Below are 20,217 nucleotides of genomic sequence, written 5' to 3'. Positions count from 1 at the left end.
TTGGACTACATTATCAAAACTGCTGGCTGCAGTTTGTATTTGCGTGCTTGTCAACGAGTACGTGTGAAATCTGGTTGCATCAATGACAAGAGTACATGGCACACACACACAACCCCTTGTTGACCCCTGCAGATTGCCACTCCCATCACTATTCTGTTACTAAATATCATTTGTGGTGGTATTTATTAGGAAGAGTCTTGTTATTTAGCCTCTGACACACAATCAACCCTGACCTTTATATGCTAGGCAACAGATGCATAACACAGAGTCACTTTGCTCTAGCTTTCAACATTCTTCCTCCTTAGATACACTCAGAGATGCTTGCTTACTTATTGACACATAAACAGACTTTCACAAAAATATATTCTTTCCACCATCTGATGTGATAAGCAAATGTCAACAATTTTTATGAGAAACGGGTGAGATGTTCTCAGTAGACTGAAGAGTTTGTCTATCAATCAGGTTTCTTAAATTGGAGTTTTCACAATTATGACTTGGGTACATTTTTACTGTCTTTGTATGTCTACTTTTATTCATCTTTTAGTGTACTATAAAACTGGATTCAGGATTTATAAAATTACAGTTCACTGAATTCCTAAATTTAAAAAAAAAAAAAGATGCCTGATAAACATTTGGTATTTTTTTAAAAGAGATCACATGTTTATCTTATTCAAGTAGAATAAATCACTGTGGATAACACTGCCCTGAGGGTCACAGAAATGAACTCCTTGGGTCTTTGCAACATATCTTTTTTAGCTTCATCCTGATCATAAGTCGCACTTACTGCTGCAACAGTCTCTGCTTCCTTGGCTTCCTCGTAATGTTAGCTCAGCCTTCAACCTTCCCACCTCCGTCCACTCTCATCCTGGCATGTCAGTAGTTGTCATTCATACTTATCTTCTTTTCAACACATGGCCTATTACCTTGTCTCACAACCTTCAAGATGCAATGTGTGACTACAAGGCTTGGAGTGTCCAATCAGATTTAAACAAGCCGTGCACATACGCACTGACTCGTTCATAACAATCAATCTTTCTTTCTACAACTTGTTTTTGCTGTTTACTCCAGTCAAAAATATGCACAGAACAGGTGATAACACCGTGTATTCTGTGTAGCACCATCATTCGCTGGTCTCACTGTCGCTTTGCTTGTGTCATATTATTCATTTCTTTGATTGGTTTATTCTGCGCCCATTGGCCCGCGCCCTGGAGATCGATCTCAGCCGAAGAGATTCCAGAGATTCAAGAGTTTATCATACATTTGTAACTACAAGTCTTGTGCCAAAACTGATTTTGACCCACATGACATCTGTTGAGGGCATTCATCACACTTCAGAGACAGCTCCCTCTGGAGTCCAACTATGTTTTAATATAATGTAGTGTTCCCTAAAACTTGTTTTGATGTGTGGTCCCTCCTCCCTTATAATGTTCTCATAAAGAGTGCTCATTAATTTAAAAAATTAAGCTGTGTGTGTGTGTGTGTGTGTGTGTGTGTGTGTGTGTGTGTGTGTGTGTGCAGCAGTCAGTGGGGTTTGGCTTGGTTATTGGTTATTTGATGACATATGATTGTCTTTATTATATAGGATTTCATCAAGAATAATATCAGCTGGGGAGAATTTAACTTCTACTTGCTCTTCTTTTTATTTCTTTTGAATCACTTGTCTGATGCTTCACTGACATCTTAGTGTCATTCTTTAGTATATTTTTGTTTTAATTAGGAGTTATCCAACTGATGTATTTATTGGAGAGTAGTTTAACTTTCAGTTTTGTTCAGTTTTCACTGACAGATTCCCTCTTCCTGTTAGTTATTGCTGTTTGTGTCTTTTCTCAACTGTTTTATTTTATTGTATCCAAAAAGTCAGCTAAAAACATTTTTTTTATGCCGTTCAAAAGCTTCTCCTCTAACTTTTATGAGCTTCTTTCTGATGTCCGTCATTGCATTCATTCCCTGGAGCCTTGCACAAGGGCACCTCAGCATTACTAATAGAGGGGAGAGCTTTACTCATTTCTTTGCTCATATCCCTATAAACTGAATTTCACGCTGTGCCATCCTCCTCTGGGTGGTTTTTATGTGCATCAGCCGCCCCTACTCCACATGCCCTGCCCATTGCCCTCAGCCAACCCCTGACCTCTGCCTCACTTTCCCTGTCCTTTTCCTCATCCTTCCCAATCCCTTCCTCGCCCACTGTCCCCAGAGATAAAAGATATCTTTCACTCCGGAATCCATGCGTTATCACTTTCTTCTTTTTCCCCCACCCATATCTCCTCCTTTCACCATGCACATCATTAATGAGAGTAGGTGGATTGTTGGCATCATCCTTCGCCTGTCCTTGGGGTACGTTGCATTGTGCGTCACGGTGCTGCCTCTGTAATTCCCTTCCCGTCTGTTGCCACCTGACAACTTTTACGCACCATCAAAGGCAATAAAGGTTTATTTATCTGTCTTTTTATTTATTTACTAATCACTGAAGCAGTGATAAAGCCATTGAGTGATGAGGGACAATTTAGGGTCACTGGATGTTTCCCAAGATTGAGCAAACAACAGAGGCTATGCAAAAAAGAGCTGAGTAAGTGAAAAGGCAGTGTGTGTTGAGGCTCCAGCATGTTTGTCACATTCATGTACTGCCAGTAGACTGATCTATGTTAGCACTACAAGTTCCAGCTTCACCTGTGTTACCTTTATTCTCACTGTAGTGTACACTCTCTTCCCAGCTAACTCAGTGGTGTCACTGATGAATGATTCTCTGGATGCCCTGCTCAGGGTGGTGTCATCAGTCAAGCACATAGACAAAAAAAACAAAAAACAAATACACACTAGAAAGCCATCTGTGATTACTCCATAGCAGCCGTCTACTGAATGTAGCTTCAAGTGTAAAGCAAGGTGTTTTTGAAAGAGGGCAAATGAGCACACCAGCTACAACGCACATGCACACAAGCACAACATACTTACATTCATACAAGGACATGGAGCTATGCCGTATATATCTCTGATGTCACCATACCATGTGTCATATTTAGCATTAGGAGCACCTGGCCCCCACATTGGGATCTCTGTAGACCTACAGTCACACACACATGATCGCTCACAAAAGAATATGTAGTTCCTTTCTAACATGTCCACATTCACATTCATATAATTATATGCAAGCAAGAGTCAGGAACCAGGGATATCATATTCATGGGATGTCTATGAAGATGCATGAGCCATGGGTCTGTTCTCCAGCCTCCTATCTGGATCTATGGCATAGCTGCCTACCTCAGCAGTACGCAAACACTAAGTGGGACACCAACTCGAGGAGAAGTAATGGTGTCATTTGTTCTACAAGATCATTGAGAAAGGGATGTGTAAGGAAATAAATGCTGGTACCTTTTTCTCTCACAAACTAAAAAACAGGAATATACTTCAAACATCAAAAAAAAAAAAAAAAAAGCTTTCACAATGTAAGCCTGTTTATTTCTTTGTGCTTTGTTGGTAATTCACCTGTATCAGAGAGATTATTATTAATTTATTGCCTATTCTCTCGACTCACTGAACTGGAGGTGAGGTACATCATTCTAATATGGTTTTTGTCTCATTGGCTATTTTGTGAGACTTGACAGTTACTGGCCAGTACTGGCCCAAGATGTAATGAGACATCTGTTCTGCTCGTACTTTGGCCCACCTTGGTCTGCTTGCTTGGATCACCAGAGTATAGGGTCTAATATCTCTCTCAAGACAAACCACAGGGTGTTGTAAGAGCTCCGTCATTCTTTGATTACCAACATTCTTCACTTTTACTGTTTAAACATGCCAGTTATGATGCTCCGCACTCAGGCCTCTGTCAGAACCAACTTCACTAATGTTTGTAACTGAAATATGAAAACCTAATGAAGAAAGCCATCCAAAAAAATCTATTGCAGTGTCTGTCCCCAAGCCTTTATCTGGTTGATAAAATATCATTTAAGGAGGTGTGAAGTTATTTGAGGACAAGGTTCCCATTTAATCGTTACAAGTTGCACCTTTTGACACCATAAAGAAAATTATGCCATAAAAATATGATGACACACTGAAATAAATTCTGGTTGAGGTCATTATCTTTACACAGTCAATTAGCTCAGGCAGTCCCCTCTCCAACTGGTCTAACCTTACAAGGTCCTTCCAAGGCATTCATTTGAAAATTCAGTCATTGAAATAAGTTTACCGGGGTTTCTGGAGGCAACAACATAGTGGAGTTCATTTCAGGGAGTAAAATTTTAATATAACATCACAATTAATGTGGATCATTTAGACAGGTAATATTTTTGAACATTTGTGCTATCAACACAAAGTGGATGTGTGTGATGATCAATAAATTATTTAGTTATACATTAATATTGACACTGCACAGGCCAGATCAGTTTACTGTTTCGTTATGCAATGTACTATCTGCTACGTAAAATATATTTATGTCATATTCAAATACTGATCTTGCACTGGTTTCAGCGATAGCACTAACATGGCATTGGTCTCACACACACACAGCACGACTGACATGGACCTGGTGTTACTGCACCTGTCCAGCAAAACACACATACACAAACCTGTCAGTTTTGTGTGTTGGCATATGTACTCATATTACCATGAAGAACACACAAATTTACTGCAATGACACATGGTCAACCCCACTGACTGCTGCACAAACACACACACACACCTCTATTATGGCTGTCATTCTAGCAGTATTCACACATCATTTGCTATGATACCCCTTATAGCGTGCACCTAGGGAGCTATTGACAAGCCAGCAAAGCAGTAACTGATGTGTCCATTGTGTTTGTGTCAACTAGCCCTCATAACTAATTAAATATGGCTGCCTGGTCCATTGTGTGAGGGAATGGTAGCATAATAGTAACAACTGCCAGCTGATGACTTTGAGAAAGACACAAATACAGAGAAAGGGAGCGGTTTTCTTTCTTTATACTAATAGTAACATCTCCTTCTGGACTTTGTCAGCTAGTACTGATTGGGCCTAATGCCAAGCATAAGATTGTCTTAGAGGCCAAATGCAGTTTGCCAAATTCAGTGTAGATCTTGATCCCAGAGAAGCAGCAACTCTAGAGGATGAGTTAAGAATGCTTGGTATTAATAATATTTTCTTGGTCTATGGGAGATGAAATGTGATTTTAAAGAGAAAGAGAAAGTAAAATCCAAAGATGTGATCTCATTTCAGATTCACTTGAGTGTAGAACATGAATGTATTATTAAAGCTATATATGACGCCATTCAGCGCTGCAATGATAAAGTGTTGGCCCCCCTAAATATTTTCTCTATAGAACGTAATGATAAAAGAGACATTTAAAATTGTTAACAGTGACAGAACAGTAGCTAGGCAGAAAAGATTTCTGGTCACAGCTTCTCACATGGACACAGGCCCCAGGCATTGTCTGTCGCAGGAGGGCACACATCATATAGCTACAACTTTTATAATCAGAATGTGAATGAGAAGGTTTTACTGTGTAGCCAGATACACGCACACATTTTGCTGCAGAATAATGTGTGCATGTATTGTTTGAAGGGAAATCCCCAGGTCCTCCTACTCTTTTGAAGGTTGATTCATCTGTCACTGATGTGGTTCAGACTGGGTTGCCTCAGCTCCTGCACTTTATTGTAATTCTTTGGAGATTGTGTTAGGTGACCTCTACCGCCCATAGTAATTATGACACAAGCAAATGGGGGAAAAAAAAAAAAAAACAAGAGATGGGAGTTTTATTCTGAAATGTGTTTTATACTTAAATGTGTTCCACAACATTAGCTGCAGGTTTATTCTTGTAACCACAATGACAAATGTTAATGCAAACAAACCCGGATATCTTTTTCAAAACTCTAATCAGCTGTTTGCAACTAAACCAAAACAACAAAAGAGAAAACACAATCATAACTGTGTGCATATGATTGTTTCCATGACAATGAAGGGTTGGTCCATTGTCCAATGGAACAGTCATATGGAGCATATTATTGTTACAGTGACAACAATGGTCCAATGAGCGTGCTGCATAGTGTCCTATGGGTCATATTTGAAGGTGGGGTCATCTAACTTACATTGTCATTTAGGTTGGAGGAGTTGTTATATTTAATATACATTTAATAAAATCCAAAATGAATTCTGCTATTATCTTTTCAGTTCCTTGCTTATTAGTCCCACAGACTGTTAACTGTGTTGACTGTTTGTTGATAAGCTCTTGGCTCTCTTACTTGAACTACACAAGCAATTTCCAGCTCCTTGTATGGAAATAGACTCATTCTGTATATCCTTCAGATGTCTTCCAATCTTATCCAGTTAACTGGTATTAATCGGTTTAGCTCCTCATCTGTCATTACTATTCAGTGGCCTTTGTTTAGATATTAATAGTAGATAATGCATTGTTTCAACAGCACTGGCACTGGCCTCTGCCTGAAACTTATGAAGAGGACAAAATGTTTTGCGTGGCCTGAATTAATTCTACCATGTCTATAGTTGGATATGTTTTGGATGGCAACGTGAGAACTCAGCTTCATTTGTTCATCTAAATATGGCTTTGTTTAAATTAAATAGCCCAGAATGGGGAATGAAAATATGATAAGGCAGCACACAAATAGTGGTTGGTTTTTATAAAAACAAAGTGTCAGTGGAGCAGCGGGGTCAAACATTAGCTTTTTCTTTTTTTTTAGTATGTTGAATGATCCTCATTCAAGGTCTTTTCTTTATTTCACTGTTATACTCCATAGCTACAAAGACAGTAAATATGAACTTTACCTCATCCATCAAAGCAAACACCCTGTTTTGGCATATAGGTCTGCATTGCTGCTGTGTTTATTATTTATGAAGCTTCCCAGATGAAAGAGACATGGAGATCTACTCAGATTTTTAGGAAGGATGAGCTGTCAGGCTGGAAGGACTAGCAGAGGTGTTTGGATGTGAAAACAACAGGAACTGATGAATATGACAAGAATTTCATGGACTATTTCTATAGTTATACTATATCTTCAGTAATTAGGACAATGAAATAAGTGTAGTAAAATAATACACTCTCCCTTTAAGATGCAGGATTTTCTCATTTAAATTGTATGTGTGTTATTGGTAGCTGCAGAGTATGTTCCTGTTGCAAATTCCAGCAAGACTGTCCCAAATATTTACTTAAAGTCCAAATAAAATCCCTCAGGTTTCACAGCTCTCTTGAATCAGTCAGATTCTGTGGTGTTTCTGGTGTTATTTAACTGCTGCAAAAATAGGCTACATTTCTTCTAAATCTGGTAGTGAATCCTGAATGTCAGTAGCAAGAACATCCTTGTCTGTCAAGACCATGTTCTGTTTGACTGCTGTTTCTTATTGTAAGCTACAAAATAGAGGCAAATTTGGAAAGAGACCATGTATGACATGCCACGTTCATGTGTCCGTGTGTATGTATTGTTTGAAGTGTGTGTTCTTGCATTTGTGGCAGCTCGAAGCTAGGAGCTCTATGGTCCCTGTCCGTGCAGCAGGAGCAATGTGTCGCATCCTGATTACTACAAATAATTACCACAACATGTCTGTGTCTCTCTGAAAAAATTTTTGCCTGAAACAATTTGGATATGGTAATGAGACTCATAAAGCAGATTATTCTCTGGGTGATTCATCAAGGAATATTTCAGGTCATTGCAATTGTTTTTATTTTGGGCCACATTGTCTACAAAACGTGTTCAACGTCGCTGCAACTTCTCTGCTCATGTTTTTCAAAGAGGGATCAATGTTTGAGTGTAAGAATCAGGGTTTTACTGCATGACTCACACATATGTGTACACAAATATACACACACCTCCACATATGCAAACTAGGTCAGTAGAAGCCAGTATCATTTGGTATGAATCACAGCTTATGATCACAGAAATAGGCTCACAGCAAATCAATATGAAGTATGGTTACTGCTTAAGACCATTGATTGGCTGATGTGAAGCAAAGAAGAGGAAGAGTAGCACCCAATCAAATGTGTTTGATCTCTGTCATATGGTTCTTCTACATTGGTGTTAAATGTGCTGAGGATTTATGTGAGGGCAGTTGTGGTCCTGCGGTGAGACCTACAATCATGTTTTGTTTTCCTTCGGGAATATTGTATTTTTAAGAAAACACTCCTCTAGGCATAAGTTTTTCCTCACTGTATTGTTTTAATAACACTTCCTAGTTGGTCTGAAGGACACTCTATTATGATGGAGCTTTCACAGTTCACAGAAGAGCAGATAGTGTTTAATAATTTAAGAAATTATCATCCATTGCTATTTTAAATCCCTGTAGGGAAATCCTCTTTTCATTTGCTCCCATCAGGAAAGGTCAGAGGTAAGGCTCAGTGCCACAGGAGCTGACAGGAATTCATTTTTATGTCAGAGGTATTTCAGAGAGGTTGCTGACATGCAGCTTCAACTTCTGCATGTCTGATCAAGTTGATCAGTATTATAATTGTTTTGAAGGTGATGGTAAAGAATCATTCTTGTTCATAATCCACTGAAATTTAACATTAGAAAGCAAAAAGGGCAAAAAGGATAGACCGAGGTGGTGATTTGGTCGTTCAGACATTTTACATTTTTAAATTGTTTACACAGCATGTTTTTGTTTGAGAGTCCTGGCAGCAAAGTCTCTGAAGTGAACTGACACTGAGAGAGGAAAAGTGAAGTAAAGAAAATGACATACAGACCCAAAAAGCTGCAGTAGTACAATCCCAGCTGAGGCCATAAGATACACACTCTTCACAGGCACTAATCCAGCTGTATGTTCAGTAATGAGAAGCGAACAGAAGGGGATGAGGGGATGGTGAAAAATGGAGAGAGAGGGATGTTGAGAGTTGGAGAGGGATGACTGGACAAGCAGAAGGAGGGATGAAGTTCATTACGTAGGACAGCAATTAATACTGACAGACTGAGATTTATAGCGAGGGAGAGGGGATGGAGGGAACAGAACAGAACAGCACAAAGTGAGTTTAAAGAAACATTTTATTTAACAAAGTCATTATAGTTGAACAGACAAGTTTTCTTTACTACCGTTAGTGCTGACATTCTGTAGGTGCCAGCTTTTTCAACTACAGTGGCTCAGAGGTGTTTTTAAACATAATTTTTTGCTTCGATATTCTGCAACCAATTTATTGTTGCTGCTACTGCTAGGACCATAACTTCATGTGCAACAGTATTTAGATTTTCCAGGGCCACATCCATTGAAAATTGTCACTTCACTTCACCCTTCACAAGTTTTATTACTGACATTTTAACCCAACATTAGTCTTTTATTTTCCTCTTGTTAATATAGTTGTATCTGAAACCCATCCCACTTTGCCTAAAAGGATGTACACTCAAAATAGTCTGCAAAAAAAAGATTGAATATGTAATGAAGAATGGGAAGAAATCAAGGAAAGAAACATTATTTGATTTCAGAGTACAGTAAAGAATGGTAATATTAGAATGAGGTCACATTAACTAATCTACGCTGTTTTTATTAGAGGGAGAGAGAGATATTACTGATAAACACAGTTTAAAAAAGGGAGGAAGAGAAAGGGTGTCAGGTTGAAGAGATGAAAGAGAAATGCAGAGCGAATTTAAAAAAGACCAAAAAGCAAAGGGACAGGAACAAGCAACCAAGAGATTGCCCAGAGCGAGGGAGAGAGAGAGACAGTAGGGGAGATCAGGTATATTGCAGGAGAGAAAAAAGAACTTGTGGGTAAAAATGCAAGTTCAGTTAGACGGTAGAGATTCTGTAAAACGAGAGAGGGAGAGAAATCCCATGTAGAGAAAGAAGAGCTTCACTAGAGGAGCAGAGAGAGAGGGAGGGAGCGCTGAGCAGAGGGATGTCTCAGCAGCAGCAGCAGTTTGCCTGAACACTCAGTCAGACCGGCTACAGCTGTGGATCAGATACGAGCTCTGTTTTTCTACCAGCCCCAAGAGACCCACTACTGAAACACAGAGAGACAGACGGACAGAAAATGAAACACGGACAAACAGAATGAGCAAGAGAAACAGAAGGAGAGGGAGCCAGACTGACACCAGAGTAGGAGAGAACTGAGAGGAGACAGAGGGACGAACCAGGACCCAAAACTCTGTCACTGCTGGAGCATTGGGGGCCGACAAGTGACAGCACGATCAAGGGGGAGGAGGAGGAGGAAGAGGAAGGGGAGGGAGAGTAGGTGGAAGAGGTAACGAACAGGCCTCAGGGGCACAGTGACGGTGCCGACAGTGCCAACCGTGGTGCCGCCTTCGCCCTTTCCGTCTCTGGGGCAGAGCGGAGGGGCAAGGACGGCTGACGGAGTGGCAGGACGGGGTAGTGTAGATGGTGGTCGGGCACGGGGGGGCAGCTGGGGAGGGACAAGGGATGCCCGACGGGACATGCCTGTGCTCGTGGGCCGGGGCTCCTGGGCCGACCAGATGAGTGAGATGTCACTGAGTGGGCGAGACAGCCTCCCCCAGGAGGGGGGGAGAAATGCCCGGGTCCGAAGGGCTGTCCGCATCTCATCCCTTGTGGCTCAGGAGGTGAGTGGGAGAGCCATGCATTTTATCCATGTGACTGTGTGAGTGTGTGTTTTGGTTCAGGTGAGGATTACACAATCAGAAAATTAAAGTGTGAAGGAGGCCTCAATGTGTGACAAGTGGGAGATGAGCGAGTGTGTATATGTGAGCGGGACAGTGTAAGCAATCAGTGAAATGCATGCACAGAGTATTACAGATGTGTGTATGAATTTACTTTAATCTGTGGTCTGAGCTCTGGTACATGTGACCCTTGACCTCATCATTTTTGGTTTCTTGTAATGTAGATGTTTAGGAGCTGACACTGATTTCTTTCTTTTTGTGAGGCACATTGGATAAGACCCTCAGCTACAATTTCTGTATTCAGCCATATGTACACATCCTTAGTTCTTATGGACCATGACAGTTTATCTCAGCAAATACAGACATTTCTAAAATAGCACTTTCTTATTGTCATTTTGAATGAACTAACAATAATTTTATTATTATTGGTTATTTTATAGATTGATGAATAAAATAGTGAAAAACTGCAGATGACAATTCAATGGACAAAGATAGTAATAGATACTATCATGGCACAAAGAAAAGCAATACAACTTAGGATGGGAACATTCAGCATTGTCCTTAAAATACTAACATATGACTAACAAAAGTTCACAAATAGTGAGTTGGCTAATTAATTTATTAACAGCTGCAGCTCAAATAAACCCAAAAGGCAATATTCAAGTGTTCAATACAGAGAGCATTTGAATAAAGCAGTTATACAATAACTGTATGCAACTGATACAATTTTCTAACAGCATGCATGCACTGTGAACTTGAATATATTGTGTTGCAGAAACCTCTAGCAGGATGACCCTCATTTTTGGTAGTTTTTAAAGATTTTATCTGATTTCTACAATTGTGAAGTGTCCAGGAAGCTATTCCATTGAATCAGTATGCACAATACAAGATCCTGCCTAAAAAGAATGCAGCCTTCATTTGTGTTATTTAATGCCTGGATGCTTTTCCTGCTGTGATGTAAAAATGTCTACAGTGGATTAGGTCACATTTCACTAACAGTCTTCTATGTATACATGTGTTTGCATTGTAACTCTGGTTCCTGAGCAATCTGTGTTTCCATGTGTTTGGCCCTGTATCCAGGGTCATCTGTGGAGAGAGACAAAACATCTGCACCAGTGTATCTGGGAACATTGGATCTGAAAGTGCACTGAACCCAATGCTTTTCCTCTATACTGCTGCTTTTCTTGTCTTTCCTCTCCCCTCCTTTCCTCCATCACCCCAGCAGCTGATGTAGATCCAGTGCAGGGCAGTACAGCTTCACACATGTTCTCTTTTAGTTTCATTCCATTTGTGCATTTGTTTGTGTGTGTATGATGAAGAGCAAGAGAGATTGAGGTTCAAGTTGGGCTATTGCTGACATTCTTCAGATGTTGCCATTGAAGCTCCCTGTTCAGCAGCTTTGTAAACAAAGGAAATTTAGCTCCTTTTGAGAAAGAGAGAGCAGAAAGATGGAGTGAACGAGGAAGAGGGGGAGCAATAAAGTATGAAAATTTAAGAGGAGAAGAGCAAAGCAGTATGTAAATGGCCCATGTTTATCAATATTTCTCTTTATGTGAAGCACTGCAGGCAGATGCTGAAACACCAAACCACTTTGATCAATTATATCAAAAGTATATATGGAAAATGCCACTTGATAAAGGGGTTGTCATTAAGGCACGTTTATTTATAGCTTGATAAAGTAACCAGCTGAAAGATCTAAAATGTGTTTGAAAATATCTTAAATATATTGAAAATATGACCATGTGTATGTGTTTTTTATGTGCTTCATGTGCGCATGGGTGTATTGACAGAGAATGTGCGTGCAGGATAGTGTGCAATGGGACACTGGCAAGCTCTGGTTCATCAATACAAATGATTGTGTTTACATAAGGCAAAAGCTAAGAATATGTACACTGTGTCCATATTAGCATGCCCACACACACATATAGAAACACAGGCATTTGTTTTGATACTGGGCACAGTAGCATAGCCTCATAGTAAGAGTAATAGGTTTGAATTAGGACATTGTACTTTCATGTAATTATTAAATGTAAAATGCAGAAATTTAAAAATAACCAGTCATGAAATATATTTTACATTATTGATTGATGAGCACAGATGAGCAATGGTCTGGTTGTAGTAAAATGTATTCGTTACATATTAAACAGAAGAAGAATAATAGGGTAGTAGAAACAGAATACTATTTTTTTTTATTGGAAGTGGCATGTTTTTATGTGACTATAACAAGCACTGTAGACCAAAACATTGACAGCAGCAATACAAGTGAAATACTAGTAATAATATCTGAGATAATAATAGATATTAAATACTATCCAATACGCAGAGCCCAGCTTGTTTTACTGGGTGTAACCAATTCAGCGCTTCATCAAGCAAAGATGTGTGTATTATGGGCATGTCTTGTTTTTGTGTTTTTGTAGGGACTCAAAGCCAGGAGGCAACAATGTGTGGGGGCTCCTGCCTCGTGGGAAGTGAGGAAATCATTGACTTTTTGTGTGATGACTTGGTAAAAGACTATTGAGAGTAAAGCAGTAAGCAATTAGTGATTATGGTTAAGATTAGTTAAGGTTATGTCTCAAGAATTGGATCTAAGTTAATGTAACTTCCCCATGAAAACAAAGGTGTGTGTGTGTGTGTGTGTGTGTGTGTGTGTGTGTGTGTGTGTGCGTGCGTGCGTGCGTGCGTGCGTGTGTGTGTGTGTGTGTCCGTGTCCATTATTCTTGTTTTATTTTATTTTATTTTAACTCATTTATTTACTTTTTTTAAGATAAGATGTAATATTTTGTGGGAAGTGTGCAAATTGTTCTGTCTCAACAACAGATTTCCTTTCACACAGAGACAGAGCACTAACAGCCTCCATACTGGAAGCAAAATATATCAGTAATTGACATGACGAATAGCTTTTTATTGTCCAGTCCTCGTTTTTCCGATCCATGGGAATAGTTATGTTGTTGTGTCTCCAGAAGTGTCTGATCTTGGAGAGAGGGAGAGAGAGAGTGATAGAGGCAAACAATCCCCATCCATCACCTTTACCAACAATACCTTGAACTCAGAGCTTAGTAGCTCTGAACAGATTAATCAGGACTCTTCATCCTCCTGCTTTAACCTGTTAACAAAACCCCCCTTTTTGTGCACAAGCCCAAAAAATGCATACCCAATTAAACTAGCTGTTGTACTTAAGGAAACGCTTTCTAGTTTATTGTGGAAAGGTCAGAATCTGGCTAAGTTATACTGAACTAAACTTACACAGAAGTAATTCCTTGCCTATTTTTTTATGTGTGTTTCTGACTAGAAAGCTCTAAATCTACGCTGTTTGGGTGAACCTGGTGATAAAATGGATTGAGAGTCACATTTGTGGACCAATACAGGAGCTAAAATTGAACTTTCTGCATTGTTTTTGTAAGACCTTATTGTGCCATTTGGAGATTCCAAACAGGGACTCATAAAGACCTCCCACATAGCACTGTGACGTTTCTCTGAGTGACGTCATGCTGTTTGCAAGAGAAATATGACTCCTCCGTCTCCTGTACGCTGCATCCTCTGGTCTCCCAGTGTGTCATCAGCGTTGTCAGGGCAACGGTCCTGCGAGAATGCAGGGAGATTTAAATCTCCGCCCTTTAGTAGAGTCGCATCGTTGGAAACATTATTTCATTGGCTACAACATATGTCAATCATCATTGACAAACTAGAATTGGCTGATTTCACTGTCATTAAAAGTTGTTCTACCCCCAGAGTGGGTTTTGTCTTTTAGTCGTGACTGCCATTGGTTTTCGTACTGACTGAAGGTCTAAAATTTGACAGCCATGCTTGGTTGTGGGCTTATTTTGTGTCACATCATTGGAAACGTTATTTCATTGGCTACTACATATGTCAGTCATCATTGACAAACAATTCGATTGGCTGATTTTACTGAAGCCTGAAACCTGAAGGCCACACTTGGTTGTGGGTTTATTTTATTCACCATTTGAATTGTGAGGTTTTGTGTTTCTGTTTCTGTACATAGTCTGTCAGACTTTATTCAAATTAGGTGTAGTAGGGCCCTACTGAGCTATATATGTTTGACTGATGTATGCAGATAACGCTTATTCAATAATAAGTACAAGTAAAAAAAAATGAAAAAGATTACGTAGGAGAAAAAGATTCTTTGTCCATACTTTTCTCCATGCAATTAATTTGGGGTTATTTCATACATTTTAGTCTATTCAGTGGTTTTTTATAAGATTAGGTCCAACACATGATGTTTGGAGGTTTTGGTGCATGCTGTACTTGATGAGCATTATTTTTTGTTTATTGTAAACTACATTAAAAAAATGCCAAGTTTAGTTCTTAAGTGGGTGTAGTGTAGGTCTAGTCAATATAAATAATGTCAATAAATATGATACATTTCTCTGTCTAGTTGAATGGTGCATGTGTTGCTATTCATTGTGGAAAACCATTACCTTTCTCTGTGATCTATCTTATTCATACTGGGAACTGCTTCAGACCCTGGAGGAGGGAGAATTCATCTTGGTGTCACAATTGCTGCATCCATTATAGCTATAACACTTTATTATCATAAAGCACAACGGAAGCCCTGTGAATTGCATTATGTTTTAAAAATTGCAGATGATGAGGGTGGTAAATGACAGTTGTGAAATTTGAAATTTAGGTTCTGACGGGAGGCTTCTGAAGTGATTTTGACTTATTCTCCATGGCAAATTTTAATATTTAGTATTCATCTTCTTTTTCACATTCTTTGTTTGCATTCTCATTCACCTTTTTCTTCACTCTCCTTTGTGTTTTATTTGCAGCATCTTTCTTAAACTGAGTCATAGCTATCCATGCCTTATTCCCCTCTATTCATTTGTGTCTAATTACATTTTTGGCCTTTATTATAAGTGTTGTGCCTGTGAGTTTTGCATGTGGATATGTCTGTGAGCATGTGAGTGACTTCCCTTGAGGAATGCTGATTTTTAGCTCACCCCATAGAGCTGCTTTCTAGCCCCCATCCCCTATATCTTTCTTTTCTCTCTAGCCACAGTCTTTCCACTTTGTTCTTTACCTGTAGAAGTTGATTGGAGGGTTCTTGTATTCTGTGTTGGTTAGTACCCCGGGGAGTGTGGGTGATGGGGGTGCCAGACAATTTGAAGCCTAAGGACACTAAGCTAAGGACACTTGCTCTCTGGCCTTTGAAACACGTTAGCCCCGTAAGGGAAGATGTCTGTGGGTTATTGTTTTGTCTTTTGTTATCATTTAAGTGGAAATTTTCACCAGTCTTTTCAACTTCTGGTATAAATGTCAAGTAATGAGGCAATACATAATGAAGGATTTGGTTGTGTGAATGTGTTGCCTTGTTGGCTGCATTGTAATTCATGTCATAAATCCATTCGCTCTTTCATTTATATCCTTCTGTGACTTTGATTTCCAGTTATGCAGCTGTAGTAAGTACCTGTAGTAAGTACCTCTAGGATTGTGTACAAATGCCATGTGGTGCAATCAATTTGTTTACAATACAGGTCATTAGTAATTATTAAGGATTATATCACCATAAATTTTCTTCTCTTTCATCATAGAACCCATGAAACTGAAATCAAACTTCACTTCATAACCCCTGAATTTTAATAAAAAGCTACATGAAATTTGTCAGTGAATATTGATGGTGATCTTTGAAGGCAGATGTACATTGTGTTGTAAATCACTGATGAAAGAAGCAACATGATGTAGGTGCAAATAGAGCAAAAGAGCATGATAAAGCCCTGCACTGTGGATTGCTCAGGTATTGAAACATCACATCCTCCTTTAAATATTATCGGTCAGTAAATCCTGCATCACAAATTTCAGCTGATGATTTATTGGGTGGAACAATAACTAAACAATTTTTATTAAGGTGGCTAGAAACCTTGTTCAGTAAACTGGAGCTAAAGTAAAGCAGTAGTTACACCTTTCTACTATGCTGCTCCACTGAGCAGATTTGTAGTTTTAAGTGAAATGTCTCAACAACAATTCAGTGGATTAGTATGAATTTTATTACACATTAATGTCGCCATCACCAGCCAAAATATCTTTTTGTGTTTTGCAGAATGACCAAATCAGCTGTAGGATTACAAATATCTACTTTGTGTACATTACTAAGTAGCTAATGTTCACATAAAAACCTACTAAATTAAGGGATTGAACATGATAAACATTATCTGTTAAATGTCAGTATGTATTCATTTTTTATTTTGATCAGGGATTGAATAAAAATTTGATCAAAGTAATTTAATGATTATTCTCTCTGAGATGTTCTATGTCCCTTTCTCACTGCACAGTCATATTTAATTTATTATATATAAATGAAGATTATTAGAGCTATATAGAATATATTGTGCTGCAGTATAGCTGTCACGTACAAAATAGGAAGTGGAATCATCATTTTCCATGATTAACTTACCTGTCAGGTATCTCTGTTTATGTATCTGTATCTGCCTGGTGTATCTCTGGAGATTGGGGTGGGGGATAATGTGTGGGTGCACATGTTTGGGTGTGTGGATAATGGTGCTGGCTCAGCTTCAAATATCTGTGATATTATCTAGCAGTTCAGTTTGTGGGTATGCACAGACTGATAGAAACTGCTTCTCATGGTCTTATCATTCAGGACATCACCCTCATGGGAGACAGAATGTGGTCTTAGGAAGAGGAAAAGGCAGTAAACACACAAGCTCACAAGAGGCTGGACCGATGCTGCTCCACCACTAACATGTGCATTGTTGGTTTCATTTGCTCTCCATCACATTGGGCACTGTGCATACATGCAGGTAACCGGCACAATGTACAGTGCATACACAGACAGATTACTCTCTATACTCTACAATATATATTGCTTCCTCACTGACTTCCTCACACCTCTGCACAATAAAACCCACACACAAGAACTCACATGCAACGACAGCGGCCGAGACCCTCCCTCAGGATCCAATCAATAGTCGGTCTAACTGCCTCCCACATGCACTAATGATGACAACTTGTCCTTGGCATCGCTTGCTGTCTCTCTACTTCTCTCCCTTATACACATGCCCAGTTAGCTACTGTACCTGACTCTAACTTGTCAAGTATCTCTGCTTCTTTGTCTGGATGAAACCGGCTACAAACTGGGAATGGGAATGTGAAATATTTTAATAACAATTACACACCAGTCACGATTCATCGTCTGGCATGATTGAAGAGAGAGAGAGAGAGAGAACTAGCGCTTCCTCTCTATCCCTTTCACACCTCATTTCTCATTCTTTTTGTTCTCTCTCTGTCCTCCTTTCCTATCATATTTACACCTGGCATTAAATATGCTGCCTGAACCTAGTTATTTAGATAGTGGCTTTTGCATGTACAATACACATGCTATTAATTATTTGGACTCAATATCTGGAATTTAACCACAGTAGATGATCTGTTGTTTTTGAACTTGTGGGCAGATGCTGCTGTTTTTGTCCAATTTTGAACAAGCTGTTGAAATCACATTTACACCTAGCTGACACATTAACACCAGATGTGGTCTGGTTGATGGGATCACAGTCTGACAGCAGTGTATGCTGTGTATGTACAGCACATAAGAATTTGTCTTTGTATAGATACCATCTACATAATTTATTAGGAAGAGCAGCATTGTTTTGTTTCTGTCTTTCATGTCACTTAGTAGGTCATATTTTCTCCTCTCCCCCTGCTTGTTATTGTCTCGCCTTATATTTTCATCTGTCTCTCAAAATACCTTTTCAGTGAAAATGTTTTCACATACACTAAGCAAATAACAAGGTAAGGTGGAGATAATAACATAAAGGATAGGTTTATAAATTTTTGGTCAGGTGTCTATATGTATATTAAAACAGCTTTTGTGGTTATCAAAAGATCCTTTCCTAATGTGGCTCCAGTGTAAGTCAGGGGGTAAAATCCACAGCATTCATTCTGTGCAGAAATACTTTACAGACTTTATCAATATGAAGACCAAGTCAAGCGAAGTCAAGTTGAATGTTGAAGCAGAAAAGAATAATACATTAAATAATGAAAAAATAGAAATAAATGAGTATTCGTGACAGAAGTTTAAAAAAAACATTTTGAACACTCATAAGGTTAATTATGATGAAGACTCAAAGTCTTTTGTCTTTACATGTGGCAACAGATTGGGAGGATCTGACAGTATGGGGTGAACCGTTACACAGTCTGGGAGCAGCAATGGAAAAGACCAAATGTAGACAATTTGAATTGAAGACTTTGAAGAATTTGAAGGGTCTGGATTTTGAATATAAGTTAAAGAGAACAGAGATATAAACTTGCACCAATCCATGCAGTGATTTAAAGGCAAACAAAAGTTGTGAAAAGCAAAGCTTGGAAAGGAATGATAACTTTGACATGGGCAGGAAGTCATGGACTACACTTTTGTACACTTGATTAATGGTTGAATGTGGATGGGATGTACCCGTTTACTAAGGATTAATTTATCATCAGTAAAATACTGAGAGATGTTACCCTGCCCTTTGCAGAGATTAATCTAAGGGGCCATGATTTAATGATGCGCAGAGGATCTAAAAGTTGTCTGGATCTTGACTAGACTAGTTTGGACTACTAAAGCCTAATTTTGGCCTTAGATGAACTAGAATACATTTATATATAACAATGACTGATTTATCCTTCAGATTTATAAATTGAAGCATGCCAGGAAAGGATCTTTAAAGAACCATTATGAACATACAGCATGAATCTAGCAAGCAAAAACTGTTTAATGTGCACCTATATTATAGTATAGTAGTAGTAGAGTTAAAAAAAATGTGACCCCGCTTTCTAATGTGACCGCAGGTCATGGCATTTGTTACTATAATGTTACCACAACCTGCCTTCCACCCAAAGAGAGCTGGGATAGGCTCCGGGAGATCCCTGTGACCCTGGTTAAAGAATAAGCAGGTATAGAAAATGGATAGATGGATGAATATTACCACAAAGATGACCAACTTAAACAGCATCATACTAAATGTAATGGTTTTTAGTGGAGCTTAGCAAACAATTTACCCACCTGTCCTGCAGAAAAACAGCTATTTCCATCCTCATGCCTTTTGAATCCTTCCTCGCTGACCTTGGAAAGCAGCACATATGTTTATAAAGGACCTTGTTTGATCACACCACTGCACTTTGTTCCTGCTCTGCTGACTGTCTTTTTTGCTGTGTAGGTTGTAACTGGAAGCAGTGAAATGGATATGTTTTTTCAGCCATCTTTCCTTTTGACTGCAATGATCTTATTAGTTTCTGAAGTCTACTTTACCCCATTTACCCCTTGGCGCTACGCTCTGCATGAGCAAGAGTGCTTGTTGTGCTGATTGGATGAAATTGCTCAGCCCAACTCAGATTCTCTACATGACACAGAACACAAACCGGGGGGCCAGGAAGAGAACTGTGATGAAAAGTGTGTTGAATGTAACAAAATGTGTGTTGAATCTATAACTTTAACCAAAGATGGGGCAGGGCAAGCCAAACATCTGGACGAACCAATGAAAATAAATGAAAAAAACGTGCATTATGTTCAGTTTTCCTGCGCAATTACAACCACCACTGTAATGCTCACCTCAAAATACAGTTCTTTATACCTTATGATTGAACTGGGCAAACAGTGAATATAGTGTATATTATGGGTTTCATATGCTTTATTTGCTCCTCTCCTCTGTTTCTTCACATGAGGTTATCACT

General features: G+C 39.1%; 1 protein-coding gene across 1 annotated transcript in view; it reads left to right on the top strand.

Annotated features, from left to right (window-relative positions):
- Nucleotides 1-20,217, top strand: part of kcnh2b (potassium voltage-gated channel, subfamily H (eag-related), member 2b) — a 169,517-nt gene that overhangs the window by 109,877 nt on the left and 39,423 nt on the right. The window lies entirely within an intron of this gene.

Source organism: Mastacembelus armatus, chromosome 20, assembly GCF_900324485.2.
Source record: "Mastacembelus armatus chromosome 20, fMasArm1.2, whole genome shotgun sequence".
Lineage (NCBI taxonomy): Eukaryota > Metazoa > Chordata > Actinopteri > Synbranchiformes > Mastacembelidae > Mastacembelus > Mastacembelus armatus.
This window is presented reverse-complemented; position numbering and strand designations above follow the sequence as displayed.